Source organism: Podarcis pityusensis (assembly GCF_964106645.2).
Source record: "Podarcis pityusensis genome assembly, chromosome: 2".
Lineage (NCBI taxonomy): Eukaryota > Metazoa > Chordata > Lepidosauria > Squamata > Lacertidae > Podarcis > Podarcis pityusensis.
In genome coordinates this window covers 89,023,074-89,039,814 of record NC_138029.1, presented here as the reverse complement: position 1 = coordinate 89,039,814, position 16,741 = coordinate 89,023,074, and the positions used below count along the sequence as shown (strand labels likewise).

General features: G+C 43.8%; 1 protein-coding gene across 2 annotated transcripts in view; it reads left to right on the top strand.

The window, feature by feature from the left end:
• The window catches only part of GRIP2 (glutamate receptor interacting protein 2), a 389,440-nt gene that overhangs the window by 168,626 nt on the left and 204,073 nt on the right, over window positions 1-16,741 (top strand). The window lies entirely within an intron of this gene.

Below are 16,741 nucleotides of genomic sequence, written 5' to 3'. Positions count from 1 at the left end.
GTGCCTTTTTTTAGGGGTACTCAAGGGCATGCAGTACCAGCGCCTCTTTTTGTTGTTGTTAAAAAGTGGGCCACTTAGGATAACAACTTCATGGTGAGTACCGGCACATATTTTTATAGGGGGGAAAAAAACACTGGCTGAAACTATTAGTTTGGCATGAATTGGGGGGTGGAGTTTATATTTTCATGTTCATCAGAACTCCTGCATTCTGGGAGCTTTCCAGTCTGAGATTCCCCAAGGACAGTTCTTCAACCTAGGCTTCTAGACAAAAAAGTAGGGGGGGAGAGAATGTTTCTCTTACTTTCCTAGAGGACTCCCCCATGGTAGACCCTTAGGCTAATTGGCTTCCTGTGGGGGTTGACCACCTCATTTTTCTCAGGGTCAGCTGGGAAGTCTTCTCTAACTCAGATTTTAATCCAAGCTTATAGAAGAATTTAGCACACCTGATGCTCTTCTCTCCTGGGGCCACTACCTTTAGCCTTCAGCATAGTGAGGTCAGGTGGAATGTTGATTCAGTTAAGAGCATAAGAAGAACCCCTCTGGTCCAGTATACTTGTTCTCACAGTGGTGAATGAGATGCCCACAACCAGGACCTGAGTACAGCAGTCTCACAGAGCGAGCCAGCAGTGAATTACACCATTTTGTTTTATTAGCAAAAACACGATCTTCACATACTTGGCTGAGTGTCAGGCCTAATGAACGCAGCAGTTCACCCGTGGTAGGTCTTAACCCATGAATCAGTTGCCAAGACTGAAAGTCCCCTTCCCCACAGCCATCTAAGTCACCTCCTCGCCAGAGATTTTTCCAAGCAATCAGAGACTGCACCTGTGTGCAAGCTGTCACTGCCTCACCCATTTCAGCCCTCTTCTGGTTCTGGGAGACATCGGGGAGGGGAGCTTTTTGCAGCAGGAGGGGGAGACACCTGTGACTCTTTCGCCAGCCTAACTCACCACTGCCTCTTGGCCTCCCTCCTCTCCGCTTCCGCTTCTTTTTCTGGACTTCTCTCTGCCACAGACTCTCCCAGCTCATTAAGCCCTGTTACCTCTTCAGTTTCTGACAACTCCTCTTCCCCATCTTCTCCCTCTGACTACTCATTGTTGTTCCATCATCAGTCTGTGGGCTCTGAACTTTCTTTCCTTGGGGTTCCCCCGCTAGTTCCTCCAACCATTCATCTGCATCCAACCAGTCCATGACTCTCTGCCCTGGTGACTCCCAGCCACTGGCTGATCCCCAGCAACAGGCATCCAGTTCAGGCAGAGCATGCTATGTTTTTATACTTATCCATCTGAGGATCAGAAGTGTTGCCTTGCTTTTTATACTCGAGCTATGGCTGGTCTTGTTAGTAACAGGGCATCGGCCAAGGCAAGGGTCTTGCCCTGTCATATTATGATCCAAAGTGGCTGTCCAAATTTCAGTTCAGGTGTTTCCTCCCACTGGGCCTTTTAATGTTTAGAACATTTGCCATCCCTTCTCTAGAAATAAACCATAGACTGTTTTGCTTTGATGTGTAAAGAGTGAATTAATTAAACGACTGAATTAGCTCTCAGAGCCTCTTGAGAAGGAGAGCCCGGGGGAGCCAATTGGCCTATATTTCATGAGAGCAATTGAGCCTGGGGCTGCAGGTAGCTTTTTCTCCCTTTCCTTTTGTGTGTATGTGTATGTTTTTGCAGGCTCTCAGCCACTCTTCCCTGCACACATTTGCATTTCTGCACCCTCCTCCAAACAAATCACAATTAATTATAGTTCTGGCAGATCAAGCTCTCGACCACCTTTTGCGGTGTTTTTGCTGCCTGGCTTCCTGTATGAATGTTGGTCCCTGTTGTATTTAATATGACACAGAAGGCACAACTTCCTAGTCCTAAGACAGGGCAGATGACACAGAAGGCACAACTTCCTAGTCCTAAGACATAAGCCCACAAAATAGGATCTGCACTTGCTGTTGGAAGGTTGCCCACATTTCTGTATTGCTAAACACCCTTGATGCAGCTCCTGTGTAGAGAGATGTGGTTCTTATAAATAATGGAGACAGGTCGTCATCCCCCCCCCCCAAAAGAAATATTAGTGATTTAGTTGGGTACAGGCTGAGGGAACCTGCAGCTCATGTCATATACAGTTCCTGACTCATCTGTACCCCTTGTAGCTTTTAATAATAATAATAATAATAATAATAATAAATTTTATTTATATCCCGCCCTCCCCAGCCGAATATTTTTCCTGATATTTCTCCTGGGTAATTGAAACTCCTGGACTGTAACAGACAACAATTCCTTACACACAAATCCTTTTTTAAGATCTCTCTTATAGGACAAACGTGTGTGATATTCTGAGCCTGAGCCAGAATGTGAAAATGTCAGTTGTTCTCAGTTTCTCATTTTTCTAATCTTAAATTCAGTTCTCCACATTTCCGAAGCAATCAATGGAAATTAGCGTTCATGGGGTTTTGCAAGTACTGCTGGTCAACTGATCGCTGGGTTGTGTGAATTGCTGGGCCTTTTCCGTAGTGGCCTCCTGGTTCGAGAACTCCCTGCCCTGATATTCACCACCAGCCCCCTCCAGGGTATCCTTTAGGCATTTTTATTTCTGGCTGCTTTTTATGAGGATGTGCAAGATATAGAAAGCTCTGTTTTTACTGGACTGGCCGGCTGATGGAATTAGATTAGAAAAGTGAAATATTTTACTGCCACTATTATTATTGTCTTCTTTGATCCCTTCCTCCCGCCACTGGTTTTAAACTGTTTTTATATGCTGTGAGTCGCCATGGGAAGATGGTATATTTTGACTAGCAGAACAAAAATCCATTAAATAAATAATAATACACATATGAATGTATCTGTTTCCCGCTTTTTCAGAATATAAATCATTACCAAGGGGGGATTATAATGATGAAAGCCAACAGCAGCAGCAGCAGCAGCAGCTGCATCGAGAGTCCCATTTCATAACTCTAACTATGACCTGGCTAATGAAAGAGGACTGTGTTGCCTTACTGCCAAGCAATATAATCCATGAAACTGACCAAGGTGGCAGGATCCTTCTCTCTGGCAACAACACCATTCCTCAGGAGGTTATTATAATCAGGGGATAATCACACGCTGGAAGGATCAGAGGCACTTGCCTGAACCTTGTGCTTCAAAATACCCCAGAGATGCAATTAGCTTATGGCTCCCATTCTCTCTGACAGACCTTATTACTTAAATATCTCGCACATGGATATACAAAAATATTAAATATTCATTTGATGTTCCTGTTTCCTGTAAAGCTGTAATTTTGTGTTCGGAGTAACTTCTGTGTCAATCAAATCTCCAGTTATGGGTACAGCTGGCCGAAAAGTTGAAGTATATGCAACTCCACCCACCATTTCCCCTGACTGCCATTAACTTTAATGGCTTGAGGCTTATCCAGATGCATGGCCCAGCCACATGATAGATGATGTGATAGCCGTGCAAATATTTTATCCAGATCTATTTCATTAGATTAAAGCACTTGCAGACACAAGACCAGAGGCGACACTACACCGTGTTTCAACTATGCTCTGATATGTTTGTCCTCACCCAACAGCCTAAGGCCAAAGTCCATGAGACTTTCCTGCCCACGACTTCCTATTCCTTTTCCCCAACTACTCCCCTCTCTAGAAATTGAGCCTCATTTCCTAAGAACTGTAGCTCACAGGTGGAGCATCCCTAGGTTCAATCCCTGGACTCTCCAGGTTGGACTGGGAACAACCCCCTACTGAGCTCAATAATAGAAAGAAAGAAAGAAAGAAAGAAAGAAAGAAAGAAAGAAAGAAAGAAAGAAAGTCTGTTGACTGCACAGTGACCATTCTGCCGTAACACTGACATCATGGTCTCACCACAATCTATACTTTATATTTCAAATATTACCCTGGCCTTCAGTATACTCTGGGCCTACACTGCCCCACATCCTTGAGGTGGCTAACAACAATTAAAACCAAGCATAATATGTCATATTCTCCCCCAAATACATAACAATAAAAATAGAGACATTGCAGAAGAAGTTTAAGGTGTTAACTTAAACAGAGCTGGGATTTTTTTCTCAAGTGACCTCTTGGTCCCATTAGTTTCAGTCTCCCTGCTGCTTTTACTACAATTTCCATTTGCCGTGGTGAACCTGCGAAGAAAGCTAGCAAAGTTCAAATCAATCATCAGTGCCAGCCCCAAATGGCACATCTCAAGGGCACTCTGTGATTTGGCTGTCAAAACTGTCCACATACTGAGCAATTAAAGACAATCTTTCAGTGATAAACCATGAAGGACTTTACCTCATGACTGCTTTCAACAAGACCTGTGCAAGGCTCACCACCGCTGCTTTGAAGCCATGAAGAGAAAAATGGGAGCTGGGGGAAGAATGGAGAATAACTGGTGGTGAAGCGCTTTTGAGCAGCCAGGCTTGGAAATGTTCCTTTAGGGCTCCAGAAGCCGACCTCAAACAAGAGGTGAGCTTTTAAATCCCTCATTTTTTTCTCAAGCTCTGGTTGAGTCTGAGGCAGACAAGAATTCCCAGTTGCCCAGCAGCCCTCCCTGATCTGCCACCTCCAAACACACTCCCAGGGGAAAATTGGTAAAGGTGGACGGGCTGGTTTTCATCAAACACTGAGCCCCTGTTACCCTCCTATTAGGGTCACAGCTTTTTACATGAGAACTCTGCCACCGCCTCCCTTGTTGAGCTCCATCTCAGGGCTTTGAATTTTGAAAATTGACCTGTAAGATGTAACTCTGACTTTTATTGTGCTTTCAGCTCTGGTGGAGGGAAAAATTGGATTGTTCTGTTGCTACTATTTTGAATGGGCTACCCACTGAAAATGTGCTTAGGGCTGATCTACAGGTTTAAAAAAATAGCATGTGGTGTAGCCCACCTGAAAGTATGCTGTTCTGAAATGCTGGCAAGCCTGAGTCCTTCTCCCTGATATATTGACTTTCAACAGGCAATAGTTTAGTTTTAACACAGAAGAGGACTCTGTCATATGATCTCCTCTGTATAAATATTGCACGCTGGCACTGTCCCACTTTAGGAGTACAGAACTATGTGTGTTTCTGAACATGCAGATCAGTCCTGAATTCTGTTCTAAGCTATGCTGACGTTGGCTGCATCAGAGGGGAGAATGTTCCTTGGCTGACTGCCATTTGCTGAGCTTTTCAGCAACAGCAAGAGCGGTGAAGTAAAGGGGTAAAGATGTAGATTTTGCTGGACTCCAGTTTGCTTCAGGCTTCAGTTCGCTATTGGCCATGTGGACTAGGGCCAATGGCAGCTGGAGTCTACCGACAGGTGGACAACCACAGATTCCCCAGCCATGGAGTAGAGGATTGAGTTAACATTTTGTGGGATCTGCATCCCTCTTGCTGCTTTATCTGGAGATGTCAGCTACTGCAAGCATTTGATGCAAGGCAGTCATCATCACTAATTGCTGTGCTGTTTTGACATTAAATTCATGACATTACCCTTGAGGTCCCTAGTCAAACAAATAGAACCCAGAGCAGAGCTGAACTGAATCTTCAAAGCAAATTTACCAATATTAAAGTTCACGTCTGTCAAATCTAGCCATTTCAAATGCCCCCAGGTTCAGACACAAGTCTCTTGATGTCTGCTGTAATTTTAAACATGTTTACTCAGAAGTAAGTCTCAACAGAAAGTTCAGTACTATGTCGTTTGGTAGGACTGTTATGTGGTTGTTCGTGCAGTGATTCTCTACTTTGGCCACAGGAGTGGCATGCATGCTGAAAACCAAGATCAGAAATTTAGAAGCTGCTGTGGGTTTCATTTTTCTGAACCTTGAATCCCGTGGTGGAACAGAACCAATCTAGACTTAATGTTAGGTGACAATACACTGAAATCATGTGCACTCAAGAAGTTCATTAGGACATACTCTTGGATAAATGTGTATAAGAATGCAGTCTGAAGCACACATTGGTGTATGATTCCATTCTTAGCTTACTTGGCCAAAGCTTTATTAGGCTTTAAAAGTATAGGCCATCATAAAACATCCATATATAAAAATATTTAAAATATATACAAATAAACAGCCATGTAAAATATATAATAATGAGGATTTTCATTGGGGTTTCTTCCTGCTAAATAGTGCCATTCACCACTCTTAAGAGACACTGTTGACAAAAACTCAGCCACCCTTGCAATCACTTTTGGGTTAGCTCTGAGGGCTCTAGGAGGGGGTTGTTTGAGAATCAAAGGCTTAGAATTTTCAGCAGTACTTGCCTGCTACTTTTGCTATTCTATTCATTCAACTGTACAGTAGTACCTTGGTTTACGAACTTAATCCGTTCCGGAAGTCCGTTCTTAAACCAAAGCATTCTTAAACCTGCTTTCTCATAGCAGTGGGGGACTCAATTTACAAATGGAACACACTCAACAGGAAGTGAAACATGTTCTTATTCCAAGACAAAGTTCACAAACCAAAACACCTACTTCCAGGTTTGCAGTGTTCTTAATCCAAGTTGTTCATAAACTAAGCTGTTCTTAAACCAAGGTACCACTCCATTGCTTTGTACCCTAACCCTAAGCTACATAGTAGACTAAAGAGCATGGAGAAGGTGGATAGAAAAGGGTTTTTATCCCTCCCTAATAATACTAGAGCTCATAGACATCCAATGGAGCTGAATGTTGGAAGGTGCAGGACAGATAAAAGAAAGGGCTTCTTCACACAGCGCATAGTCCAACTGTGGAACTTGCTCCCCGAGGAGGCGGTGATGGCCACCAACTTGGATGACTTTAAAAGATGGTTGGACACACTCATGGAGGAGAAGACTATGAATGGCTACTAACCAAGATGACTCTGCTCTGCTTCCACAGTTAGAGGCAACAATACTTCCAAATACCAATTACAGTGGTACTTCGGGTTACAGACGCTTCAGGTTACAGACGCTTCAGGTTACAGACTCCACTAACCCACAAATAGTACCTCAGGTTAAGAACTTTGCTTCAGGATGAGAACAGAAATCCTGTGGCGGCAGCACGGCAGCAGCAGGAGGCCCCATTAGCTAAAATAGTACCTCAGGTTAAGAACAGTTTCAGGTTAAGAATGGACCTCCGGAACGAATTAAGTTCTTAACCCGAGGTACCACTGTACTAGAGACCATGGGTTCTTGTGCTCAGATCCTGCTTGAGGCTTCTCCACAGATATCTGGTTAGCCATGGTGAGAACAGGATGCTGGACTAGATGGGCCAGTGGCCTGATCCAGCAGGTTATTCATATATTCTTAAACCGAGAAAAGGGAAAAATGGCAACCTATTTTTAATCAATATTCCCACAATCCTCTTTGATTGCACCAGCCATACTGCTAAACAAGGCGTTGTACTAGTTTAAACTGGAGCCCAGTTTAGCCCAGTTCCTCCAGCTTTGCTTTCTTCTCTTCATAAGGTGTTTGTTGCTTTAATAGTCCATTCTGAAAGGGGAAAGATGCTGTGGAAGTCATAACTGGAAAGATTTGAAGTGTGTGACCTCGTTTTGCAGCCTCATCTTCTTCTCATTATTAAAAAAAGAAAATCCCATCAGCTCCAAACCTAGAGAGCAGAGCAGAGCTTCTGATCGCTTGCATTAAGCAGCCACATTCATCTCCTAATGTTCTCTCCTACGAACGTTAATAGCAGCACGGTGTTTTACTGTGGTGAACAGGCAATATCCCAGCTGCAAGACGTGGGCTTTGGCATTCAGGCAGTGTGTTAATTAATGGGAAGTGGCAAACCAGCTGGAAATCATGCAACTCTAAAGGAAGGCAGTTTGATTAACAGAAAGGAGAAGAATTGCTACAGAATAGGACCACGTATTTTTTTGAGCTACTGATCTCTTGGAAATCAGTGGTTTCTCATAAATCTTTTTCTCGCTGCGATTGCTCTTTCATATTATTTACAAAGACAGTTCCCATTTCCACTACAGTTTCAAGTTTGTTTGTTTATTTCAGTCATCTGATGAAAACAGGTTGCCATGTTGGCTGCCAATGCAAGTGGCGGCTAGATTCTTTCAGAATAGCAGCAGAAAGCCGGCATAAAGATCATTATTAGCTCTTTGGTTCCATAGCAAGGTGCAGCAGGCCCTGGGACTGGGGGATGAGGGTTGGAGCTGAGTCATGCTTCCTGGTCCCACCCCTTCTCTTGAATCACTGACACTGGCCCCTTTCACCCTCCATGCTTTGGGGATTGCCCTTCTGCTGTGAGATACGGTCTTCTCTGTGGTGGCACTCCAGCTATGGAACTCCATAGCCCGGCAGTTGTTGCTTACACCACTAACATGCTTCCCCCCTGCAGCTGAAGAACCATCTGTTAATCCAGGCCTTCGAGGAAGCATGAATGCTACTGAAGACCCGTTGTTCCTTGTCTGCTGTACTCTGAATTCTGTGTTATATTATTCTGTTCAGCACTTTAAAGTTTTTGAACTGGTTGGTATTCTGTTAGCCACCTTGGACTCCTAAGAGAGGAGTAATAAATAAATAAATGCTAAATAAATAAGATTGATTGGAGAGTAATGAAAAGCGAGTTGATCTGAAGTCTTTGTGCACAGATTATTATGCTTTAAAATTAATCAGCAGATGTTCTCTTCAGCATTTTGTGCGCCTCTGCTGTTTTTCATTTTGGACACCAGGCACAGATGCCCTGTACACTTGTGCAATTGTCCCTGTACGTTGTCCCACCACTGGAATTAATATTCTGCAGAGCCCCAGAGTAGGAAGAATTTTCCATGTTCTATAAAGAGGCTTATTTGTATACCTGCATTGCTCAGTGAATATGTCCTCGTTCCCCTTGCTGCTGGTTTATTCCCAGCTCTGGTGAATCCTGCTCCCAAGGTGATAGTCAAGGAGTCGAGATATTTCTCTGCTCTGGACAGGAAAGGTTAGTCAACTGACGTACTCTGCGGGAGGAAGAAACTGTGGAATCTGCAGTAGGCCAAGTATTGATTATATGGTTTCATATTTCTTTTTACTCCCCTGACAAGTAGGGGCTAGTCTTTCAAGGAACAAATCCCCCATTGGGCTTATTCATAGTAAGAACCGCTCAGAGGAATTATTGCCTTCCTCTGCTTTGTGCTAATACAGGAACAACAGCAACAAAAATTGCGGGAGAGGCAAGCTAGACCGAATTTGTGTCATTCCTTGATGGAGTTATCGGAACTACCTGCTCTGATGTCACTTTTGGTGCCTACCTTTCTTAGTTGTGCATAGGGATGAAATTTAAAGACTATAAGAAGAACCTGCTAGATCAGGCCACTGGTCCATCTAGTCCAGCACCACTGTTCTCACAGTGCCCACCCAGATGTCTGTGGGAAACCCACAAGCAAGAATTGAGCAGAAGAGCGCTCAGCCCCACTCACCTCACAGAGTGTTTGTTGTGGGGGAGGAAGGGAAAGGAGAATGTTAGCCGCTTTGAGACTCCTTAAAGGGAGTGAAAGGCGGGATATCAAATCCAAACTCTTCTTCTTCTTCTTCTCCCCTCCTGTGGTTTCCAGCAACTAGTGTTCAAAAGCATTACCGCCTCTGACTGTGGAGGCAAATCATAGCCATAATTGCTAGTGATTTTCCAAAGATCTCAGCGCTGGGCTTGTTTACACCGATTTTTTGTTTATTAATTCCCGTCTCCTTGATGTTGATGAGAAGTGAGTTATTTTTTTAAACCAGTTCCTCTAAAATTAACCAAAAAAATTGCCCATTATTTGCATGATTCTACATCCAATGTTATATGCCCTTTATGTGCACTGCAGATCCATACAACAATGCATACACTGTACAATTAGAAAAAAGATAATGGAACTTTGTTCCAATATATGATTATGGCAGCGAGACTTTTATATGTATAAAGATGGAAAGGCTCATCACTAACAACAATGGTGGAATGGTTTTTGAAATTATTGGACTTAGCTGAGATGGAGAAATTGACATGTTTAATTAGAGAAAAGTCATTGTTAACATTTACTAAAGATTGAAAACTTTTTGCATGAAAATGAAGTAATGTCATTTGGATTTGAAGGCTAAAGATAATGTTGCATTATAGAAAGTAGTCTTGCTGTGTGTTATATTGGAGTGGATGAGTTGAATAATGTTTATATATAGCTGATAGATGAAAAATTGAAAGTCCTTTCATTTCTTAACTTTAATTGTCTTTTTCTCTCTCTTTCAATGTTTTTTCTATCTCTATATCACTGCCTCCTATCACTTTTTTCTATTTTCTGTCTTTCTTTTTCCCTCTGGTTCAGAGTGTTTATCTAGATTAACATTTTAGTTTGTATAAAAAAGGATATTTGATAATAATCTTTATTTCTCTTTTTAAAATCTAATAAAATTTATTCAAAAATAGAAGTAGGCTTGTTGGTAGGGACGTGACCTTGAGGTAATAATATCAATAAACAAAACAGAGAGCTCATTTTGTTTGAAGGCCATCATGTTGGAAGTCCTCTCTTATTAGGCAAGAAGGAGAGGACCTTTTTGATAGGGCCACTTTGACTCTGGAAGACGTACTCCAAAGATGTATTTCTGGTACTGATGCAGAAGCACATGTAAGAATGCTCCCACTCCCCGCCCCCCTTCATTGAATTCTCAGAGTAACCAGAAGTTGAACACACTCTCTACCAGATGCTGAGCCAACCCTGCTGCCATCATGGGATAGCAGTGGACCTGATCTGGGTCTCTCTGTTGCACCTAGCAGCTGGCATAGCATAATGACATTTTCCCGTGTCCTCTACTCCTTCCACACTGGCTGGTACAAGTGGTGGAGCTGTGGTTGCAGCAGTGGCTATTCTGCTTCCTTAAGCCCATGGCCAGGACTTGTTCTGCCCCTCAAATAAAGAGCATTGAGCATCACATCCTGAGACATGCATTGACCTTCTGGCATACAGATCCCTTTCACGCACTGCCAAAGCCCTTTTAGTAAATATAGAACTTTCTCTTAGGAGAGCAGGGGGGAGTTATACATTTTTGCTGCAAGAATAATCATTAACTCTCCGCCTTGTCAGGCAAAAGCCTACCCTACAATCTAGTGACTCACATCATGGCATTTGTGTCAGTGCTGTTCCTTTATAATTTAACCCCAAAATAAACAAGTTAAATTGAGAGTAACATGATAAGTGAATGGTTTGCTTAAAAAGGAAAAAGCAAAAGGGGCTCAACTACATGGTCTGTTCATTTCAGATGATGATGGAGGTTTTCAGGAAAATTAGCCACAACCAAACTCCTCTATACCACAATTTTCTACCTATCCAGGTGTACTCTGCTTTTCCTTTAATCTTATATCCAAAGTTGAACTCAGCCAGACATCCCTTCAAAGCATTCATATAGGGGAGGATGTCATGAACTTAAAAGAGAGTCAGTGTGATGTAGTGGTCAGATTGCTGGACTATGCCCTGGGAGACCAGGGTTCAAATCCCTGCACACCCATGAAACTCACTGGGTGACAGCCACATTCTCCCAGCCTAACCTACCTCACAGGGTTGTTGTGAGGATAAAATTGGGAGGGAGTGAACCATGTATGCCGCCTTGAGCTCCTTGAAGGAAAGGTGGGCTATGAATGTGAGAGATATATCTTGCCAAATGAAAGGGGGGGGGGAATCAGATACGACACAGAGGATCAGGAAAGCAAGCTTTCTGACCAACGCTGGAGGGGACAATTAGAAAGCTCTGAATTTCATGGAACAGCTAAACCAGCCTTCAGCAGCCTGGCGCCTTCCAGTTGTTCTGGACTGCAAGTCCCATCAGTCCCAGCCAGCAGCGACTGGGAGTGATGGGAGTTGTAGTCCAGAACAGCAGAGGAGGCACCCAGTTGGTGAAGACTGAGATAAACTAGAAGAGAGCTGTGCTTACTGAAACCTCAGTATTGTTGGCGAGGCAGGATCTTTCCTTGCTGGCATTCCTGAGGACTGCTTACAGCATAGCATGATTTTGTTTCTTGTGCTGCAGATTCCTAGAGCTGGGGAATTCTCTGCTACTTCCCACCCTCCCATTACACAAGCTGTGATTACAACCCTGCAACACGATATTTATATCCATGGAATAAGCAGCCACAAACTGAGCATGAATCATGCACGTAAATGAGGGGAACTTCAGTGCTGCCCTAATTCCGTTGCAGGAGATCTGTTATGAGGAGATGGGCAGGCCTCCAGCACACCCAGAGACACAAATCCAAGCTGCGGCTTAATGGACTGCAAACAATCAGTTTCAGAAAGCAAATACATTCTGGAACCAGGAGTTTATGGTGGAAGAAACCCAGGAATTGTCTCAGTGATGCAAACCAACCAAGACTGGTGCTTGTGCATAGATAGCTGCCTTCTGTTGACTCGTAATATTGGTTCATGTAGCTCCATATTGTCTACAGCAACTAGCAGTACCTTTCCAGGGTTTTCTGGCCCTGGCAGAAGATGCAGGGGACTGAACCCAGGGGTCTTTTCTTCACAAAGCATGCTCTTATCATTAAGCTGCAGTTCTTCCTCAAATACAGCAGATGCATTTCTACATAGCGCAACTCATACTATTACTTAACACTTATTTAATGCCAACGCTGGCTTAGACAAGCTGGTGAGATTATTCAGGGTAAATAAAATGGCCTGACCCTTGACATGATCTGCTGAGCAGAGATGGTTTTAGGGTAGCTCAACCAGTTTGGCCACACTGGGCACCGGCACCGCAGGGGGTGCCACGACAATGATGCAGAACAGAGCACAAGAGGCTGGGTGTGTGGGTGTGTGCTGAATTTTAGTGTCACACAGGGCACTGCTGAAATTTGAGAGCCCAAAGTCTGCCACTATGGTGAGGCCTCGCTCCTTGTTTCTCTGCCATTGGCTGGTGTTCGCCATAGTGGCTCTGCTGATCTAAGGAAGTTTGCCTGGCGTGATCACAGCTTGTCTTTCCACAGGTAGCTAGGATTTACCTCTTTCAGCACTCTTTTTCCCCAGGTTTAATTACTTGAATCCTTTGCGTTATATTGATTGCAATTTTTATTACGCTTTTTTATCATAAGTCATTGAATTCGGATATATCATTTTTAAATAGTACTGTTATTTGGACTGCCAGATTGACTATATTTTTTCATAAAAAGATGGGCTAAAGCGGGTGGAAGTATCTAAATAAAATAATGTGGGAAAGAGACAGGCAGGTGGGTGTTGCCGTTCCTGACAGCACAGCCTTATCCGACTATCAATCCCAGCTTTCAGTAGTGTGTGGATAGAGTGTTCTAGTGTGTTTGAAATACTTTGCAAAGTAGTGTCAGTTATAATTTTCACAACAAGTCTGTAAGTCAGTGTTATTTTTCCTATGTTGTAGTGGCTGAGAGATAGCACTTTATCTCAGGTCACCTACTCCATGGAATAGTGGTAAAATTTCTAGTGCAAGAGAAATCATGGCAAGACCCCATAGCAATACACAGGCTATGGGTCCAAAATGTGGGCAGCTGATAAACAGAGAGAGAAGGAGGGGGAGAGAGCAACAGTAAATGGTATAAAATCCATTTTATCAGGCTCACCAGACAGTCACAGAGTAACGAGCTGTCAAAGGGTGGTGCAATGCAGGGTTGGGGAACTACATAAGGCTGAGGGGGGGGTCCTTTCCTCCACCCCAGCAGGCCAGTGATGTCACATAACCATGTTACTTTGCCCATGTCATTTGAAATAATCACTTGCGAAACCTGATGCCTTGCAGGTGCTGCCATGTTCATTAGTGCATGTAAAGTGCAGGGCTTTGCAGCCTCCAGCAGTCAGTCAATTGATGGTGCTTACAATGTGCTGTACCTCCTTAGCTACATTAGGGAGTTCCCAGTGCTGGAATAATCAGGAGTGTGGGGCATGTGGGCGTGGCTTGGGAAAACAGCCTCATGGGCCAAATTGGGACCCATGCTGGAGCTAATTAGACTTGTGAGTCGGAGTTCCCTATTCCTGGTGTATTTGTGTCATGTTCTGGCTCCATGTGTCATGTTGCTGGCAAGGGGAAGGGGACAAGGGGACAAAGGGAAGGAGACAAGGCTGATCGAAGGTTGTTTTTTGGACCATGGACAGCTCCGAGGAAGCAACTTGCTCTGACAAAGGTTGGGAGCAGCCTGAGGCCCTTTAGAAACCATAAGCATTTCAAAAACCACAAATTGGCAATTGTGACAAAAAAAGAGGAGCAACCTGTGGCCAAACACTGATTCTAAGAACCTGTTGAACATATCAGTAAGTGCAAATTTCAAAGGATAGCTGTGTTTCAGTTTGTATATTCCTTCAAATTTGGTATGTGCTAACTGATCCAGTTTCCTCCTCCATCCCTGATTTGCTGTTCTCGGTTTAGTCTCTTAGCCACTAGACTACAGCAGCATAAAGAAAGCAATTGGAAATTTCAATATCTCCCATAATAATATGATCCCTGATTGACAGTTGCGGTCTTTTCATGAGATATTTCATCTCAGGCTGTGGCATGCCTGGGGTTTTTTGACAGGTCATATCACTGCCATGTTCCACAAAGCTCTCTTGCCTAATATTTTATCCTGTGACAGCCCCTGACCTTCAACAGACACCTGTAGAATAGCTTAGTCCTTACTTTGTATATGCATATTCACTTGCTCCACCATGTAACTGATCATGCAAAGACTGGAGATCCTTCTAGGTAAGAGGAGAACGATTGACAGAGCAGGATCCAGATCTAACCCTACAGTCTGCATTTTCTATTTCAACCGGCTCAGTCATTACAAAGTAGAGGGTTTGTGTGTGTGGAAAAGCAGACGGATTCCAACCACTTTTTGAAAGTCGATCAGATGTAAGTGCTTGCACTACCACCACCCAATTCCTGGAGGAATGAAAAATTCGGTGTTGTCCCACAGGAAGCAGGAAGAGAGGGTCAGCAACAGAACCAAGGTTGACTCCAGAAGGTAGGATAACCAGGCAGAGGCCTGGGGTCCACAAGCGAAAGGGATTACTTTGGGTAAATGTGGTTAGCTCCATCCACGTAAGCAAAATGCTGAACTGTAGAGGGAGTGTGATGGTCTCCAGTCCAAGGACCAGAAAAACTTGGTTCCAGTTTTTACAGGATCAAAGAGAATATAGGAGCCTCATGCCTCTTACCCTACTAAAGTGGGCAACTTTCAAATAGTTGAAACCTTCAGGGACCCTCTCAGGTGTTTAGTATTTCCTTGGGATTGGATGGTGAACGTGCCAGCATTGCAATAATATTCATTATGAATGGAGCTGCTCCTTCAGGCCTATCCCCTCCTGCTGCCAGTTGGAGAAGGAAATTCCTGCCCTGCTGCAGCTCCCCAAGCCAGCTTTTGTTACACATGGAAAGTGCTGCTGCTGCTGCTTGGGCCCAGCTAGTGGCAACATGAATTGATTATGTCAGCTCTGACTAATGAAGCCGGAAGCTGATAAAACGACTATTACATTGGTTTGGCGTTATTAGACTCATTGCTAATTATGTCGACACAACGGCAGTACTAGCGTTAGAAATAACCATCAAAATAAAGTGGAGTTGTACTCATAAATCTTATTGATGGGGAATTTATGAAGGATTATAGGGAGCCAAAAAAAGAAAACCAACCAAAACATTGGTACGTATGGAAGGGACACTTTGAATCGATGTGTAGGAGAGGAGATTTTGGCACTTGCGACGTTGGCTTCCAGTCTGTTCCCAAGCACAATTCAGAGCAGTGGTGCTTTCCTTTCAAGCCCCTGATAAATGTGTATGGGACTGCACCCTGAATTGGTTCGTCTTAAAGATGTCCCATGGAACTGAAAACAGGAAACCACATAAATGTCCAACCCTATAGAAAAATGTTACATCTTTTCCCCAGAATGCCTGCACAACCCTAATCTCACTGCCACCTGCCCCACCCTCTGTCAGGGTCTGGATGGACGGAGAGATAGCCAAACATGGATGAGTGGGCACTAGAAGGAGGGTTGGAGGCTGACTTGGAAGAAAAGATTGGTGATCTGGGTGAACTTGTAACAGGTTTGAAAAGCACAACCCAAAGGCCAAAGGGCCAAACGCAAGAGTTACCTTCTAAGACCTCTCCACAAGACTGGGCTGGAGGCACTGCACACTGGTTCAGAACATTACCATGATGGATGGTATTAAAAGCCACTGAGAGGCCCAGCAGAAGCAGCACCCACCCATCTAGCTCCCCGTGAAGATAATCTAGTAACTAGGGCAACCAAAGCTCAAAGCTATATCGTGATGGGCCCAGATAAACAGCTCCACCCACACATTCTTAGCCCTGCCACCACACACACAAAACACCTTACCCAAAAATGGAATGTATGACATTGGCCAGAAATTATCCAACATATTAATGTCCAATTCTAAAGGGCCCATTGACCTTACCACAGAAAAAGATAAACAAAATAAATGTTTAAGGTTAGAAACAAAAAACCAAAAAAAGGTTTGTTGCTAGAGCTAAAGAAGCCTACTTGGAAGCTTTTCTCAGGTTCCATACTGGCTATTTCTGATCCTTCAAGCCAATGTTGTGTTTTGAAGAGTCACTGCTCTTTCTTCACCAGTGTTGACACTCTTTGCCCGGAGAGCATTTCAGATCTGCCAGAATGCATCTAGCATTGAGAACAGAAATTGGAAACCTCGTAAAACGAGCTGCTGCCCTTCTGAGTTATTTGCTTGCACAAGTTGCCAGAGATGAGCTCTCTGTGTGTGCATGTGCGTGTGTGTGTCTGCTCACACTTTTGAGAGCACCACGTACAGGCTGTGGCTTCATGCCTTCCACCTTTTCTTCCTCCTCCCTACATGCGGGGAAGGTTTTGTTTTATTTTTACAACCATACC